The sequence below is a fragment of the Thunnus albacares genome, chromosome 21 (genome assembly GCF_914725855.1).
Source record: "Thunnus albacares chromosome 21, fThuAlb1.1, whole genome shotgun sequence".
Lineage (NCBI taxonomy): Eukaryota > Metazoa > Chordata > Actinopteri > Scombriformes > Scombridae > Thunnus > Thunnus albacares.
This window is the reverse complement of record NC_058126.1, coordinates 5,082,206-5,101,501: the sequence shown is the minus strand read 5'-3', so window position 1 is coordinate 5,101,501 and position 19,296 is coordinate 5,082,206. Positions and strand designations below refer to the sequence as shown.

General features: G+C 39.8%; 1 protein-coding gene across 4 annotated transcripts in view; it reads right to left on the bottom strand.

Annotated features, from left to right (window-relative positions):
• rnf152 (ring finger protein 152) overlaps positions 1-19,296 on the bottom strand; it is a 57,983-nt gene that overhangs the window by 8,442 nt on the left and 30,245 nt on the right. Inside the window, exon 2 of one of the 4 annotated variants that reach the window (XM_044340204.1) lies at positions 16,716-16,868. The exons of 1 other annotated variant lie outside the window; for it this stretch is intronic. The gene's annotated coding sequence lies outside the window, so the exon portion shown is untranslated. Of the gene's footprint in view, positions 1-15,068; positions 15,216-16,447; positions 16,543-16,715; positions 16,869-19,296 lie in introns of those variants that run through there. 2 more of the 4 variants (XM_044340206.1, XM_044340205.1) reach the window with 2 other exon arrangements.

Below are 19,296 nucleotides of genomic sequence, written 5' to 3'. Positions count from 1 at the left end.
ATTTTATTGGACAGATGTTGGATCATGTTTGAGCTTTGTTGGTTCACACAGGAAAGAAAACCAGGTATTCTAATGGTCTTGTAAACCTAACCAAGATCCATCATCAAGGTAAAATGCAGTAAATCTAGTTAATTAATTTGTAGATCATTTTCTCTCAATATTTTGAGACACTGGAACCTTGGAATTTTTGTCATTTTTACTTAAAAATCACTTCAATTGACAGGAAATGACCCAAGAATGCACATAATTTCATGGGACAGATGTTGGACCAGGTGTTCACACACTCTAAAATGCTTCAGCAGGGTGAGAAGTTGAGTAAATCCTCATTAGCCTGTTAAACTCTCGAGTCAAGTCGTCTTATCTGTGGGTTGTCAGCATCATCATCATCCTCTGTACCGCTCAGCCTCATGTACGTCTCCATCCTCTGCCCTCACCGGCAGTACCACCGGCCCCCTCGGGGGCAAAAACACTCCCTCCGCGGCCGGGTCCGGAGGCCAGACCCTACTCTCTCTCTCTCTCTCTCTCTCTCTCTCTCTCTCTCCTCTCTCCTCACTCCCCGGCTGACCTAGTTTCTGCACACACCGTTACCGAGTCAAAGTCGAGGAGAGGAGAAGTGCAGAAGAATCCTGGTAGTTTTTAAAACGGAGAATTGAGGCGAGAGGAAGACGAGCAGAGGATGACGGAAACAGAGAAAGAGACCTGCCCTTGAGGGGGCGAGACAGCCCAGGGTATTACTGAATCCTTTTCCCAAAGATAAGGATTAGCTTTGATCTGACATAAATGCTTTGTGGCTCAATATTCCCATACACGCAGTCTCTCTCTCTCTCTCTCTCTCTCTAGTCTTCCTTCTTCCCTTCTGACTGAAAAGCTTCTCCTTTCCTACTTTAACACCAATTCTTCACACTTTTCTTCTTTTCCCTGTCAGTCTTTTCTTTTCCACCTCTGCCAGTCTACTCTACACTCTTCCTCGTTTAGAAGACTATGATAAAGCTGCACGATAAATATGAAAAAAACATCACAACAGTTACTTCTGGCATTTTAAATAAGTTCAAATTGAACTGTGCAGAATTAAAGGAACATAAATTAAGTTTATGTTGAACCAAATTGTTGATTTTACTCAAAAATAAGCGACATGAACTTGTAATTTCCCGGTTCGGATCATTCAGCCGTCATATCTGAGGGATTTTATTTACAGTTGTTGCTCCGCTGCTGCTCTCAACATCATCTTTCTGCAGACACAGTAGTCACTTAGATGTGTGTAACAATGAAAAACACAAAACATCCAGTGTCATTTTTCCTCAGGATCGGAGAAAATAACACGTCTGCTCTCGAGGAGCGCACCGAGGTCACGAAACAAACAGCGAGCTCGAAGGAGCGACCGCGGCTTCAACTTAACAATATGATTTATCGGTTCAACTGAGCTGTAACCAGGGCAACCTGGGTTTCCGGCGAAAGATCAGTTTGTGACCCATTTTCTATCACACCTACATAGAAACACAACAAAATACCCTCCTCCTCCTCCTCCTCCTCCTCCTCCTCCTCCTCCCCTCCAGAAGGTCCAGGAGCAGATATAAACAACAGTATCCTGAGATTCACAACTTAAAGACAAAACCGGATACAAATCAGAACAATCAAATTTATGTTTAGATTTAGCAGATGTGTAGATACATAAATAAAACCTTTCTGTCCTATTTTTGTAAAAACTCTTAAAAGGGGACATATCATACATATTTCCAGATCTATATTTTTATTCTGGGGCTCAACTGGAATATCTTTGGATGATTTCCAGTTCAGAAAACTCCTTATTTATCTCATACTAGTCCTTCATGCAGCCTCTCAGTTCAGCCTCTGTCTGAGACAGGCCGTTTTAGCTCCTGTCTCTTTAAGGCCCCGCCTCCCAATGAGCCCAATCTGCTTTGTCCAACTCTGTAGGCTACGTATGTAAACAATAGTAGGATTTTACTTCTTTTTCCAGTTCTTTAATCGAAATATTAACTTCTCAAATGCATCCGTACATGTTCAAGCAGATATCTGATCCAAAATGTGCAAGTGCATAATGCAAACAACTTATGGAACAACCTTAGCAACAAATAACTTTGCAAACGCAGCGTCCAGAGCAGGCTGAAGCCCTTGCGTTTGACTTTTGGGGAGCAGTTTTGGAATTTGACATTATAACAGTATAAAAATAACAGAAAATCACAAAAAAAGCATGATATGTCTCCTTTAATAATCCTAGCAGAGTGTTTTTATGGCGTCATCGGGGGGGAGCAGAGAAGGACGTATGATTTAGTAATGATGCACAGTGACCAAGCAGCAGCCTCCACCACCACCCCAACATGCCTGTGGTCCACTGGGAGTAACCAACAGAACACACACACACACACACACACACACACACACACACACGCAGAGGACTGAACAGAAACACACACACACACACACATTCCCTCAGGGCCTCCCCACACAATCAGCCGAGGAGAAAGTGCACTCGTCCTAGCAGACAGAAGTTAAAAATAACCACCATAGCCAGAAGTGCACACATGCACAAACACACACACACACACACACACACACACACACACACAGAGCTCCACCCAGCTCGACATGGAGTCTGCCGATATAATAAACTACCTGGGAGCAGCAGCTGGGGGAGGTGGGCTGTTAATCTGAGCACCCTGAGGTGGTTTAAACCAGTGAAATGTCAGAGTGATGTGATGTAACACTTCATATAATGTGTGTGTGCGTTTTCATTCATTATGATACATGTGTTCACACTGAACAGGTCCACAGCAGTTACCTGAAATTTACAGACTTTTTGAGGCAATATCACCTCCGACTGTACCAAATAAATCTGATATGGATCAGATTTGGGGAATACTAAAATTATTGGTCAATATTTTTTGTTGTTTTTTGATTTATATAAGCTAAACACAAGCAGTTTTTTGCACTGATCCCTCCATTTCAGTTAGTAAAGTGTCGTGATAAAGATGTTTGACAGTTAAACGAGGTCACGTCACCGTAAACTTCACAGAAAATTTAATTTACTGAACATTTTCCATTCGTACGACGGCTCCTTTGATTGTCTCGCCTCATTTATTAGTTGCTTTGGATTAAAGCTTCTTGCGAATGACAAAATGTAAAATTTAAAATCCAATTATCATAAATTAACAAAATGTATGAAATAATGAAAGTCAATCATACATAAAAACGCAACTAATAAAATGTTTATTGCTTGATTTTTACAACACTTCCTGCACTACGCCGCATTTCTTATTTCATGTACATCCAATATTTATAAAAAATCTTCACTGCTGCCAACATAAATACTGATAAACAGTGACTGTCAGACGTCTGTATCTGAATCTGGGTTTGAATTCAAAACACACATAGAAACAGACAGACAATCATGCAAAAACACTATCTGGCTGAGATTAGAAAACCTGGATCTGTATCAAACAACGATCTCTCTGTCTTTGGCTCGAAGCCGAACTTCCCACCAAATTTCATTGAAATATGTTGGCAGGTTTTTTCCGGATATCTTGCTAACAAACAAACAAACAAACAGACAGACAGAAGGGGGCTAAAATCTCCCTGGTGGCTGCAAAGAAAGATGTTGCTCATATTCACCTTTTTTTTTTCCTTTATGAAGATTTGAATCCATCAAAATCATTCATTGCACAGTTGCCCTCCAATAAACCATCCTTCCTTTTTTTTTTTTTTTTTTTACAGCTATCTTGGTATTAAAACAGCAGAGAAACTGACAGGAGAAAAACACACATCTCATCACTTTCAAAATACGACAGGAGCATTAAAACTGCACAGCTCCATTTGGAGTCTGTCCATGCGATTTGTGGCGCTCCGGCGTCGTATTTCTAAATGTGCTCCGATGGACTTTTACTCACCTAAAATGACGGATAAATGCATCGTGCTGTGATGCAGGTGTTGCATGTGTTGATGTGTTAATTGCTAAGTCATGTATGCATGCTAAACTATCTTAATTTCCCTGTTTTTTATGTTTTTTCAGCAGTGATGAAACAGAGCAGTTGGGTTAAATCTTATATTTCAGCCACGGAGATTTTTTTTTTTTTTTTTTTTTTTTAGCAGCAACATGCATAAATGGTGCAGTATAAACAAACATGTCAACTCCAATGTGTTCTCCTCTAAGTCATGACTGTGGGCAGAACGCTGAGCAAGCGTTTGCATAAAGCTGGTGTGTCGATTTCCTCGCCCACACACACACACACACACACACACACACACACACACACACACACACATCAAAACTTTTGGATGCGAGTCAACACGTCTCTTCTTCCACACTACATTTAACAGCTGAAGTAGTCGTCGCGGGAGCCGCTGAGGGGTAAAGGTCAACGGCCGCTGCTGCTGCTTCTTTTTTTTTTGCGCTCCACGGTCAAGCCTGTACAGTACCGTGCAGGTTAATCCAGAACTCATCAATTAACTTAAAACTGCAGCTCATTTTTCATATGTGTTTCATCTTAACTGCAAAGGCCCAGAAGGACGGAGAGTCTGTCCTTGAGAGAAGGTTGTGATGTACAGTGTGTCTGAATGTGCTCTAGTGTCTGTATTTAGTTCAACTTTGCTAAACTTGACAGTGGTGATTTGTGGGAAATAGAGCCGCAACAATTAGTTGATTAATTGCCAACTATTAAATTGATCCCCATCTATTCTGATAATGGATAAATGGTTTTTAAGAGTCATTTTTAAGAAAAAAAACGTCCAAATTCTCTGATTCCAGCTGCTTAAATGTGAATATTTACTGTCTTCTTTGACAGTTAACTTCATATCTTTGGGGTTGTAGACGGTCGTGGGTGTTTGAAAACGTCACCTCGGGTTCTGGGAAACAGTGATCGACATTTGTCACCAATTTCAGACAATTTATGGACCAAACAACTAATCGATTACTTGAGGAAATAAACGTTTCTGCTACTCTGGTACTAATCATGCTGGTGCTATTTTCCTACCAGGACTTTATGAGAGTGTTTGTCATTTTATGCATTTTACTGAGATTGTGTATTCGCTAGTATGTGGACTAATGCTACAGCAAACAATGATATTTTAGACAACAGTGTGCACAAATCCAGCTTCATGAGAAATGGTTTTCCCAGTTTGACGTGGGAGAACTTGACTGGCCTGCGCAGACCCCCTGACCTCAACCCCATCCGACACCTTTGGGATAAACTGGGACGCTGACTGTCAGCCAGGCTTTAATGGTCTTGTGTCTGCATGGGAGCAAATTCCTGCATCCAGAATCTGGTGGAAAGTCTGTTATATCAGCAGATCAATGCTCAACAATCACATTTTGGGTGTAACGATCGTGTGTCCACTTCATTTTGGACGTTGGTATGTGTGTCAGTGTATGTTTTAGCTTATATAATGTGTGTTTGTTTCATTATAAAACAAACTGCTTCTTTAACTGTTGTGTTTTTTGCACCACTACCAAAAGTTTGATGCGTGTTGCATTATGTGTGTGTGTGTGTGTGTCCATGTATGTGTGTGTCAGCACAGATGGAGCCCCTGATAGAGGCCTGTGCAGCCGACCAATACAGGACACATTATGGCAATTTCCAGCTTGAGGAGCCAGCGAGCGTCAGAGCTGGCAGGGCTGCTGGACGGGGTTTTTTTTAAATCATATTTTTCTTGATTTAACTGTACTTTGGCCCAATTTAGACTGTGTTTTACATCAGCAAAGTACTCATACAGATGCTTGTGTAAAAGACATCAAACACCGATTCATGGGAGAGGTTTGGACTCTGGTGTCGTATTTGCACCAGTATTGGAAATATTTCTGATTAAACCCAGCTGTGGTTGAAGGAATGAACTGCTTCCCTTATTTGTGCTCTAGTATATGACCATCAAGTAAGAGCAGCTTTGTTATTGGTCGCCAGGACAAATTATAAATCAGTAGATCTGCAACAATTAGTCGAATAATTGATTAGTGGATGGAAATACCTGTTTTGATAGCTGGATAGATTAATCATTTTGATCATTTTTAAAGCCAAAATGCCAAAGACTTGATAGTTTCAGGCTCTTAGATGTGACAATTTGCAGCTTTTCTTGGTTTCACGTTACAGTAAATTGAATATTTCTGGGTTTGGACTGTTTATTGAACAAAACAAGACATTAAATGACATCGTCTTCTGCTCTAGAATACTGTGGTGGACATTTTTCACTTATAGACCAAATGGATAATTGATTAAGCAAGAAAATAATCATCAGATTAAACTGATAATGAAAATAATCGTTAGTCGCAGCCCTATATACACTCAACAAGCACTTTATTAGGAACATCTGTGCAATCCAACAGCTCTGCCACAGATTTACATTTTCACATGTTCAGTTTTTGTTGACATGATCAAAAAGGTGATAATTCTACTTTATGTTTATTATTGAGGTTGTAGTGGAGCGCATTATATTAGATAGTGTTCCTAACATTTTGTCCACTGCATTAATGTTTTTTGTGCGGATGAAACAAATAAGATATAAAATGTTAATTAGTGAGCTTCAGAGATGCTGGTAGGTGGATTTTGTTACCTTTAGACAAGAGCCAGAGTAGCTGTTTCCCTCTTGTTTACAGTCTTTATGCTAAGCTAAGCTAACAGGCTGTTAGCGTTAGCTTCACTTAACTCTCCACAAGAAAACAAAAAGTGTATTTTCCAAAATGTCAAGCTTTTCTTTTAAACTATAAAACATCACCAAAAAAAAGCACCAATAACTTTAAAATATAGCTTTGAGATTTTCTAAGATTCTGCCACATCTATTATTAAAATTAATCAATTAAACAATAATTTATTTCAACTAATATGAAAACTGCCGTGATTCGTTTTTGGCACATATCTTTACTTTAATTGTTTTGTCATGAGGAAGGGATGCATTTTCTGCTTTTCTTTGCCAATTTAAAAAGCAACGGATTATAAAATCCTGAACTTTTCAGCAAATATCAGGGTTAATTTACTAATTAAATTGTTCTATTAATAAAATATATTTCTCTGTTACCCGTAGCAACTGAAAAAACACGTCTAAATATACAGTAAATATATATTCATGATCACATTCTTCATCTCTAGAGTTGAGATTTATCATACATAACATACATGTATACATACATGTGAGTGACAGTGACAGGTTGGCCACATATATCACTGATGCTCCTACACAATCCCGTCCAACCACGCCGAGGTCACACAGAGTCCAACGACTCTCATCAGCAAAACAAATCACCGGGCCTCTCTGCTCTTTGATGAAAGGCATCTCTTCACTGAGAAATTGTGCAATTTTCAAAGCAGATGAAAGAGGTGACTGCTGTGATTTTCAGCAGCCGGAGGCCTGATCTCCATCTACAGATTCAAATAAAGATCCAGGAGGTCTGAGATAAAGGAAAGCACCGCGGCTCTGCCCAAAAACTTCAAACACGCTGACACTTTTAATTAAGCTAATCTGCGATGAGGCTGCTTATGTAAATGAGAATTATTCTAAAAAAAAAAAAAAAAACTATTAACAGTGGGGACAATGGCTCTGTCAACATTTTATATTTGAAAATAGAATCTACTTCCTGAAAAGTTCAACCGGTATTTCAATAACAAAAGATGTCTCTCCTCTCTTGAAGACATTTCATAAGTGAAAGTGGTCATAACTTTAACTGTAGGCCATAATGTGCTATTTCTTTTCATGCCAGAAATCATTTCGTAAAGAGCAGGTCTCATTTCTTCAAATGGAGTATATCTCGCTGCGGAATGAAACACTTTGATTCACTTATTAAATAACAGAGTTCACCACAGTGAGGGTGATAAAATTTACTTCTAAAAGGACAGGCCTCAGGGCTGCGTTTCTCCGGAGAAGATGGCTCTAAAGGTGTCTGAAAATCACAAACTTTTATGGAAAGTAGCTTGTGTAGTGAGATGAGTTTTCTGTGGGTGGTGGGGGGGGGGGGGTTTCTGCTCTGCTGAATCCACCGTCTGGATTTGTGCTTTTTAAGTCTGATAGGAGGTGGTAAATAAGAGTCACTCCTGATGCGGCGGTACCTGAGAAGACAGGGTTTTTTTTTTTAACATTGTGCATCTTTTTGCCGCCGAGTACATCCGAGCGACACAGCAGGCAGCGAATGCACCACGACCCCTTGCTCCTCCCGACTTGGAGTATGAGATCATTCACACATCGGCGAGCGCAGCACAGCGGGAGTGTGTGAGGTGTGCATTGGTGTTTGTGAGTTTGTGTGTTGCACAAGCATAAAAAGACCCAGCTTGAGTTTTTAAGAAGCCCAGCAGGTAAGCGTTCAAGGGAAAAAAAGAAAAAACACTGACAAGATGCTCAAAAACATCCTGATTAGACATTCATCACACGTAGCATCTTCTGTTCAACCTGCGTCTCCACTAGCTTATCCGTCGCACTTACGGCGACGCTGCGAGCTAACGCTTTCAAGAGTCTCAGTCAATTTGAGCCGCAGACAGGAGATCTAGCATGTTGCTAAGAGACAAGAGTCGTCACATCGCTACCGTTTTATCAAAACCTTGTTCCGAGGTTTTTAAAGGGGGAAAAGACCAGAGGTGGTAGAAGTGATGAGGTTCAAACTGTTTCATGTCACCTTGTCACCATTAACACCTCGATGTCTTCGCTGACACGTTAATTATGGGCGAACCCAAACAAATGAGGGAGGTAATATCATCTACTCAACAAAGCATATCTCTCCCTCACACACACACATCTGTGTTTTCCAGAGGCAAACTAAGTTGTCAGCTGAAGGGAATCAGTAGCAAGCCTGAGGAAACCATGAATAAGCTTCCTTCAAGCAGTATTTTTTGATGAGCTGCCTCTTTTGATGCTTTCTGACAACTTAAATTCATTAAAATCTTAATTATTGAGCAACTCTTTACATGTAAGCATCTGTTTTTCCTTCAGTTGGATGTTTGAGCATCTCTGTGCAGAGTTTGTTTTCACCTTCATCTGGAAAAGAGGAGAAAGTTTCTCTGAGCTCACCTGAAATCTCACTTTAAGGCGTGCACCCTTCAGTACGAGCAGGATTTGTGACATCACAACTAGTTTGGAGCCAATCATGGTCCAATATGCAACTTACGCAAGTTTGATGTGGAAACTTGAAGCCTCCAGTGCACAAAACACTGAGAATGAACTTTACAGTGAAGTTGGAGACATCTTGTGTCCGACAGATTTTAACGAGGTAATTGGACTTTTTTCATGGAATAACCATATTGGACACATATGTCTTAAAGGATGTAGCTGCCGATTTTCTATATTTTTCTTATTATTATCAACAAATCTCATGTGCAGAGCCAAACCAACAATGAACTGATCATGCTAACAAGTATTGTGTGTGTATCTAAAGCCTGATATATCTTATTCCTCTGTACCGTAGACCTCCGTTGTTGTTCCAAAAACTATTAAAAACATGTTGATGAGCCACATCGCTGCACTGGGTGACATGTTCCTTCATTATGAAGAGTTTGGTCACGTCAGATTGTTTAGAAACGGCTAATAACAGCATCATGTTTTCAGTCTCCAGAGAGTAGTTCTGTGTAAGGCAGACGCCACTGAGTATGTGCAGGAACGTGGGTCTGTGAAAGTCAACAGGTGCAGGAAAATTACCTGTAAAAATCATCTTTATATCAATAAAAACACTCAAAATGTTATATTTATAAATGTAAATGTCATATTATATTCTGTAAAATATCCCCGACCCTTCACTAAAAACACACATGATAACCGTCATGCATTAATTTCCTCTCCTGCAGGAGTCATATCTAAATGGTGGATTATTTTCCTCTTTTGGACGGCCGCTCTTCCAATTAGCTCTGATCATGTCGACGCTACTAACCCCACTAAAACGAATGCAGAACAACTACTTTACATTTAATGCAATCAAGTTTAAAATGCCAATTAAAACACATGAATATCACTCTGAATAAGATGAAAGGACTCGAGGAGGTTGGAGTGCCACATCAAAGCTGCAGATTGATTGGGAGCGTGTGCTGTTGCTAGGCAATGGGAAGCTGAAAACTACATGAAGTGTTTTTTTTTTTTACTATGGTACCAAAACAAAAGCCACGTTTTAAACTGCGTCTTAGAAACGTTGTGAATGTTGTGAATCAATGACAGGCTGTGTGTTCAGTAATCCATACTGAGTAAACAGTCCGTCTGCAGTCATTAAAAAAAAGGGACACAGGAAGCAGCACAGCGAGCAAACAATTAGCCCGCTTAGTTTTCGATCCGAGATCAGCCGCATAAAGAGGATGTAAGCGGTCTTTATCTCAGCACACTGTACTAACACAATACATGATTAATATGGCCAGTTTATATAAGCCGAGCGTTTCAAAGATGTGAATCTCTCCCTGCTTCATTATTTGATTAGATTTGGGTTAAAAAAATATTCTTTATACACCTCAAATTTTGATTTGCATTCATCCTGTCAGATTTGTTTCCTTTAACAAGTGAAATAAAGATGAATTTACCTTTATTATCAACAGTAACAACACTGTGAATATTCATCAGGAGGAAGAAATGTGTGCTGCATTGACCCTTGCAGTGTTTTTAATACAATGTTTTTAATTAGGAACATGTCATGTTCAATTAAAAACATTGGCATGTGCAACGCGTATGACTCAGAACAAGACCACAACAGCTGGCATGTATAGATGCTGCAACAATACAACAAACACAAAATCATTAAATCATCCCCACACTGGGAGGAAAAGTCCTATTTGGGAATTAGAAACTGTGAGTGATTTACATGTCAGACTAATGCACATGACTGTAATCTGTACAGGTGATTTATTTTTATGCAATTGCAAAACATGAAGCAAATCACGGCTCACCCTCTTCATTAAAATGCTTTTTAAAGGTTGGACTGTTTGTAATCTATGTGTCCCTTTATTACCATCTACTGTATGGTCTTAGTGGAGCTTCATACTGCATGTAATGGGGTTTAAATGAGATTTAACTATATATACACACATGATTGGTCCTTGTATCTAGAACCACGGGATAAGAAAAGTGATTGGTTCCTAAATAATTGGGTCCAACTCACAGCTGTGTGTTAACTCTGCACTTGTGTATATCACGAAATTGAATCTGTACACTTCAAACGCTGTGAAGGAAGGCTCCGTGCCAAAACACGTCAGCATTTTTCTATCGTGATGTGAGCCAAATAAACAAGTGAAATGATAGTAATTTGTCTTCCGTGACTTGGAAATTTGAGATGTGCTATCTTTTAATATTTTTGGAGCACATTAGAACCAAATTAAACCTGCAATATCTGATTTTTTTGGTCACCTGGGGGCAGAGGAAAACAGGTTTTAAGTTGATATATTGAACTTGTTAGCAAACGGTTGCTTATTTCCACATCCAGCAGTTATGCAGCAACATTATCATTCATTTGGAGTCGTGTTTCTGTCCATCTGGTGAATATAAGTCCAATATTCACTCTCTTTTAGCTCTGTTTTTGGTCTCCACCAACTCCTGAGGGAAATATCTGGCTCTTTAGCTGCTAAATGCTCCACTATGTTCACCAGCTAGTCTACAGCTAACTGTTTCTGTAGCGTACAGTGGCTTTTTCTCTGAAAACGACGGTATGAAAGCGATGAGAGTGAAACGAAACAGTAAAGTTGCAGTCAGACAGCTAAACAATGAGCTGAAACTCGCTATAAAGCTCCGGGGAGTTCATCAGTACGAGCCACAAACACATTACACACTGTCAGCTCATAGATTCTTATCATAAATGGTTCTGGGATCCTAATTATGGATTTTTGTGCCTCCAGTCTGAATTATTCTAGAGGACGACAAAAATTGCTATTTAATTTCTACCTCTAATAATCAATAAGGAATCAGTGACATTGTTAAATGGATTGGACAGTAATTATCAATCACTGATGTTTCTCAGCATAAATTTCTGGGTAAACCGTCTTTACTTTTCTCTGTGTGCTTGAAGATAATTAAAGAAACTCGCAGTTTTACTGTCCTTTGAGAAAGCCCCCCCCCCCCCCCCCATTAATACCATCTTTCAAGCAAGTTGAAATACGTCTTTATCATAATCCTAAATCCTTTGAGTATAATAAACCAATTAAAGAATATTTAATCCTTCTATTTAAAGTGCAAATTGAAATTTTTAAAAAACAAGAAGCAAACAGCGGTACAGATACCAGAAATCAGTGTGTTACAGCTGTAGTGTCTCTGGAAGGACAAAGGGAAGCTAAAAACTTTTAAAACATTAAAAGGACATGAAATGCCTAAATCGCATTATAGAGGAGCAACAAAGGGCCAGTTTCTTAAAGGGGATGTATCCTGCTCTTTGCGATTTTATACTGTTATGATGTCAGATGTCTACGTTAAACATGATCAAAGGTGCAAAACTTGAGGTGAATGTATGTAAAAATGCTCCCTGTAACCTGCTCTGAACGCTTCGTTTGCAAAGTTACGTCCACTTCCTCCTCATGATGATGCTAATATTTATTTATGTGTTTATTTATGTGTTGTTGGCGTTGTTCACTCACATATTTCGGATCGGATTAGAGCTCAGACATGTACAGATGTATTTGAGAAGTTGACATTTTGAGTAAAGAATAAGAAAAAGAAGTAAAATCGTACTACTGATGTTTGTTTACGTAGCCTCCAGACGCTAAAACCGCCTGTTTCAGACAGAGGCTGAACCGAGAGGCTGCATAAAAGAACCAGTATAAGATAAATAAGGAGTTTTATGACCTGTAAATCATGGAGAGATATTCCACTACAGCCTAGCGGAGCCAAGAAGTGAGGTTGCCGGCTGCCGGGCCACCTGCTACTACAGTTTGGAGTTTGAGAAATGACCGTGATGTCTTCCATCGGCTGTTTTCACATCCTCCCTCCCTCCCTCCCCTCCCCTCCCCTCTCTCTCTCTCCTTCTCCCTGCTCATCTCTTTTAGTGAGACAGACAGCACCGAGGCTGAGGACACACTGATGTCTGGCTGGAGAAAACACAAATGGGTCGATACACTGATTGCCACATCGCTCCCGAGTCACGGGTCAGGTCTTCCTCTGACGGACTGAGACAAATCCATCAGGTTGGACCACATACTGATCCTGTAGGTGCTTGCTGTCAGACTCATGCTAATTTTCATTTCTACGTTGGTAAGGTATAGGTTAGTCGTTGTGGGGATTCAGGGAATTTCGATCTTAAATATGGATTTCTTTCTCCAGAGTCAGTCTTATTAAACAAAATGAACGTCTCACCCATATTCAGATACGACGGTTTAGTCAGGACTGATATAAAATGGAAGATTAGTGTATAAGAGTATATTTTTTAAAAAAATGTAGTTTGATAAGGTAATTATGGTCAAAAATGTGACGGTACACTGAGCATCTTTGGGTTGTAGACTGGTTATGACAAAAGACGTCATTTTAGGTTGAATCATCGGCTTTGAGAAACATTTTTCACAATTTTTTGACATTTTATTGACCAAACAGATAATCAATTAATAGAGAAAATAAGTGATAATGAAGGTCATCATTAATTGCAGCCCTACAATAGAGAAAACACCCTAAATCCATCAAATTACCAACCTTATGAATCTCTGACTGGTCTACATGCACTCTTATCATAATTTTCAATCAATTAATAGTCTGAATACTATATAATTATACTGAGAATAGCTACAATACACAGTTCAAGTTCAACCAACCGGTCAGTCAACAGTCTAGTCCAACTGTACTACTGCAAGTCTTCAGCAGGGGTTTTAATTAAAGACTGTTTTCATTATCATTTCATCTGTTGATTTTCTCTTATCACTAATTAACTGATCATCCAATCAGTGTAAAACGCTTCCCACAGCCAAGATGGTGTCTTCAAATCGCATCTTCTATCTGACAAACAGCCTCAAAACCAACAGAAATTCACTTTACAAAAGATACAAAAAACAAATACAAGCAGCAAATCTTCACCTTTGAAAAGCTGGAACCAGAATATTTATGACATCTTTGCTTGATAAAGGACAAAAAAACAATTACTTGTCGTCTGAACTAATAATACAAATTATCAACAAACGTTGAACCCCAAATTACTGAACGTAACTCAAAAATAACCTTTTTCCAGGATGAGTTCAGGCCACAGACGGAGGAGTTGTAGGTGTGAACACATGATTATTCTCACCATATGCTCTCAGCCTCTACACATAAACAAACACACCAACACACAGCCTTAAAGCCTCTGTTCCTTCTCCAGAGGAAAGTGAAGTGAAATAAAGACGCCAGTCCTTACTGATATATGTATGGAGACTGTAAATCAGCTTTGCTAGCTGTTTATAAAGAAAAAAGAAAAGGCACTAGTGACTCTGGAGGAACCTTGCTTTGCTAATTTATACTTTAAAAAGGACAGCTTGAAATAGTTTCTCTTCCAATCATCCTCCAGAAAATGTCCCCAGATGTTGCCAAATAAATAGGCTTTGATATTCTTACACGCCTTATCCGTGGCTGGCAAAGCTCGCAGTCTTTAAAAAAAAAAAAAAAAAAAGCGGAGCGCGGCGTTGGTGCGTCTGACAGCTGAGCGGGACCCTGTGATGCCGGTAACGACATGAGGGATGACAACAGAAGCTTCCGACATCAAAGCCCCTGCAGCTCTGACACACACACACACACACACACACACACACACACAGGGAAATTTGCAGCAGATTACCAAGGCCAGTTATTCATCAGTACTTACACGAGCTAGGTTACAAGTCAGAACATTTACACACACACACACAGACACACAGAGGCAGCTCTGAAATGCTTCCTGTTGCTCATTTGTACATGAAAAAGAAAAAAGAAGCGTGTCTCTCAGCATCCTATCGACACTCACTTAAAATAATGGGCCCTGTTGGGGGGGAGCGTATAGATTGGAAAATGAATCTGGGAGCTTCTGTATGCCAGCGAACGGGCAGGCGAAGCAGATGAAAGGGCTTTAGAAAAGGGACTCTACAGTACCGGTAGTGGCAATTTGTCAGGATTAAAGCCGGATGGTGTCTGTCTTTGTGTGTGTGTGTGTGTGTGTGTGTGTGGTTGTCGCAGTGTCAGGTGTTGTTCATTACCCCGAGGTTGTCAGGGGATCGTAGCACTGATCTGCAAGCTTGCCAAGGTCATCTGAGGCTGCGCTTTCATCCGGCAACCCCACACAACCTCAGAAACTGGGGCAGCGTTACTTCCTTCATCTGTTCATCTGTTGATTATAGTTTCAGTTAGTAGTTGGTAGTGATTTTGTTTTGTCAAACCAACAACCTCTCAATTTTCACTTGTGATAAGGCTGCAAGTAATGTTTATTTTCATTATCAAGTAGTTTGGTCTACATAAAATGTCAGAAAATGTGAAAAAAATGTTGATCACTGGTTCCCAAAGCCCAAGATGACATCTTCAAATGTCTTATTATGTCCACAACTCAAAAAATATTCAGTTTACTATCAAAGAGGACAAAAGAAACCAGAAAATATTCACATTTGAGAAGCTGGAATCAGAGAATTTGGACATTTTTACTAAAAAAAAATTGTCTCAAAGTAGCTGGTGATCAATTTAATAGTTGACAACTGATTAATCGACTAATTGTTGTAGCTCTACTTGTGATTAATTGTTTAGTCTATAACTCTATAAGTCTATAAAAAGGTGACATCTTTAAAAATATTTGTTTTCTCCCGTCAAAACAGTCAACGTCAAAACCCAAAATGATTCAGTTGACATAAAAGTGACATGAAACAGAAAAATGCAGGAAATCCTCACAGCTGAGAAGTCGACTCAAAGTCAAACAGACTTTCAGCTTTAAATCTGATAATAATATTTCACAAAATGATATTTCACTGGAGAACATGTGTAGTGAGGTGTTGGTATGTTGTTATTTAGTCTTTAAGGGTCACTTTTAGTGCTGAAACGATTAGTCGACTAATCTGTTAATCAATGGACAACAATTTAGATTATTCATCATGATTAGCTAACTGACGGGTCATTTAAGCAAAGATACCAAACATCCTCTGGTTTCAGCTGCTCAAATGTGCGAATCTGCTAAAATTTTGACCTGATGAAAGGTCAGGTTAGTAGGATATGCACGTCTCTACCAGATTTTGTGCCAAACAATCCAGTAGATGTTGAGTTATTTCACAAGATAAGTGAAACCTTGACCTGCTGGTTGCACTATTAGGAAATTAGAGGAACAACAAAAGTCGCCAGCGCTGATCAAAGTGTTGGACAGACCTCCACGCCACTAGCATGACTAAAAAAATGAGATTTCAAGATGTTAAAATGTGTATCTTTTTCAACGCAGCGAGTGTGAAGAGGAGTGTGAGGGGTAGTGGGTGGAAAAAAAGAAAGAAAGAAAATGAGAATAGACTCAGAGAGCCTCTAATGATCATCTCTGTATCAACATGAGCTGAATGACATCCTTCAACCTGCACACACACACACACACACACACACACCGACAAACCTGTGATTACCTCCCTCTCCATCTCCAACACTAGTCTCTCTGTAGCATCATCTCTCTTTGAACTTCACTCTCCCTGCACACACACACACACACACACACACGTTGTCTGTTACAAGAGCCCTGCAGCAGAGAGAGAACGAGAAAAAAAAAAAAAAAAAAAAAGACAAATGTCAAACATAAAAACACACAAACACACACACTGTACATACACAGCGGTCACGCCTGACCTTCAGCGGCGTCTCCCGAGGCCAAACATGTGAAAGGCTACCTGTGCTCAAGCGAAGATCCCCGACGGCCCCCCCTCTCGGTAGATGCTTTCAAGGAACCTCTAATGAAATTGGCTCAGCAACACAATACTCCCCCCTTTTTTTCTGAGCCGATTCTGCTTCGCGAGCTGCACTGAACTCGGCTGATAGAAAGCCTGAGGAAAACAGAAAGCAATTGGTTTCCACAAAGCCTTCAAGACCTGCAGCTGACAGTGAGGGCGGTTACTGTGGTGGTCAGCAACATGTAGCTAACATTAAAGAAGGAGCTAAAACCTGAGCACACACACACACACTGACAATGAACACACTGTCCTCCCGCCCGCAGAGGTCAGGAAACGTGTTGAAAACATATTATGCAAATAGATTTCCCTGTGTTTGAATGCAGCACTTCCTCCTACACACTGTGTCACAAAGCCATTGTGTCAGATAAATTCATTACAGTAGCTGTCAGAGAAATCTTATTACAGACCAAAAGAGAAATCACAACGACCGAGTGTTAAAGACGGAGTGGAAGAAGCTGGAAGATTCAGTTCTTCCCTTTTCTGATAGATGGTGAATCCAGGATTCTGATTCTGGGTTTGCAACAGAACCCAAAAACATCAGGACCGACAGGCTTAAAGAATAACAGTCGATTAATTAGACAGAATCAATCAATCATTTGAATAATTTCTCAAGCAAAAATACCAAATATGTGCAATTTCCATCTTCTCCAAGTGAGGTTTTGGTGATTTTCGCTGTTTAATATCATTGTTAATTGAATATTTTTGGGTTTTGGACACACAGCTATACTTGTGATAAACATTTTAAACTATTTTCTGACATTTCATAAACCAAGTTATCAGTTAATTCAGTCAATAAATCAATTTCCTTCAGGTTGAGCTTTTAGACTGTGTTATACTGCTAAAGTTCACATGCTTAAAGTGTCTTAATGTTAAATGTGTTTTGCTTTTAGATTGATGCAAGAATAGCATGCTAAACTTTAGCATGCTAGCACATTTGATGACGTTATCTTGGGCTTTGGGAAACAGTGATCATCATTTTTCACCATTTCATGGACCAAACAACTAATCAAGATCAATCAGTCAAGAAAATAATGGATAGATTATTAGCAGGTTTCCTTTAGATCGATGCTAGAACGGCACAGTAACGTGCTATACTTAAACATGTTAGCTGCTAGCTGCCATGCTAGAACATGTATGCTGTATGCTACATGGTAAATCTTAGCATATGAACATTATAATGTTCAGATGCTGCCAAGCTAACAAGCTACACGTTACATCACCTTAGGTTCTGGTAACTTGTGAGCTTTTTTCACAATTTTTGGGCATTTTGTAGACCAAACTAATAACCTATTAACTGAGAGAATAATTGGCAGATTAATTATGAAAATAATCAGTAGTTGCAGCTCTAAAAGATCAGGATGAAGTTATTCTACATGTTCATGTCAACAAATCCCATAAAAATATCAAAGCCAATGATGCATTTTTCTGTCTTTTGATACTTTTTCCATCTTGAATATCTTGTAACATGAACAGTGTTGTCACAGTGGGGGGGTGCTGATGCCGAAGGCTCCGGCAAAAAAAAAAAAAAAAAAAAGTTTTAAAAGTCTATTTGTGACAGCGTGTAAGTCAGTAACAAAGACTTCAACAAAGACCTGCAACTTCTCTCTGGAATACAAGGTCAATTATTTCTTTATACAACAAGTGACAGTCTCTAATTTAACCTCTACTAATGAATGTCTCGGTGGTGATTTTTTCCAATTAAGCAGATATTAAAGATGGTATGTTTGCTGGCGTGTTTGCTTGATTGATAGCTGTCTCGGTCTATCACCCTCAGTCGTGCTGGTTGCCACTTTTCTCGTCCTACTTCGGCTTCACACGGGCCGAATTTTGAGTTTCTGCCTGAAGCAGCTGACAAAACGGTGTTGAGTGTAAAAATCACGCTCCCGGCTTCAAAGAGTCCTGTCTGAGAGGCCTGCGGGCGACGTCACAGATACCGCATCCATCTTCATCTGTGATGGATGCTACAAACCCTCAACCATCAACACAGACAGAAGAGGCGTCAGATGTGAAATTATTTGTAAGAAGGTGGATTTTGACACGCATCTTTAAATAAGAAAATCTCTTCCTGCTGTGCGAGAAACAACACACTGGACTTGACGGTTGTTTTGATTTCGCTACATCTTTCCATCACATTTACACATCGCGCTCTCGTTGTTCTGACAGCAGCACAGGTGCGGATGGAAACCGAGTTGAGTGAAATGAGATACAGTAACACCTGGTGAGAGCGTTTTGCACAGTAACCTAAATGTTAATGACTTGAGCAGTTGGTGAGAAAATTGACAGGATAACAAGCTCTGATGAGGCCCGCGGAGTTAATCAATGCCAATGACATCCGATGAGATGGTCGTAAAGCACCAGACAAAAAACACACTCAAAAAAGACACGGTCAATGGGAGCCAGCGAGGACCCGGAAAACAGTCAATGAAGAGCACAATGCAAACTCAGCAAGTGAGAGCTAAACAGCCTCCAGCAACAGGGGGGGGGGAAAAAAAACCCAGTTTTACAGGGTCAATGTCGAATG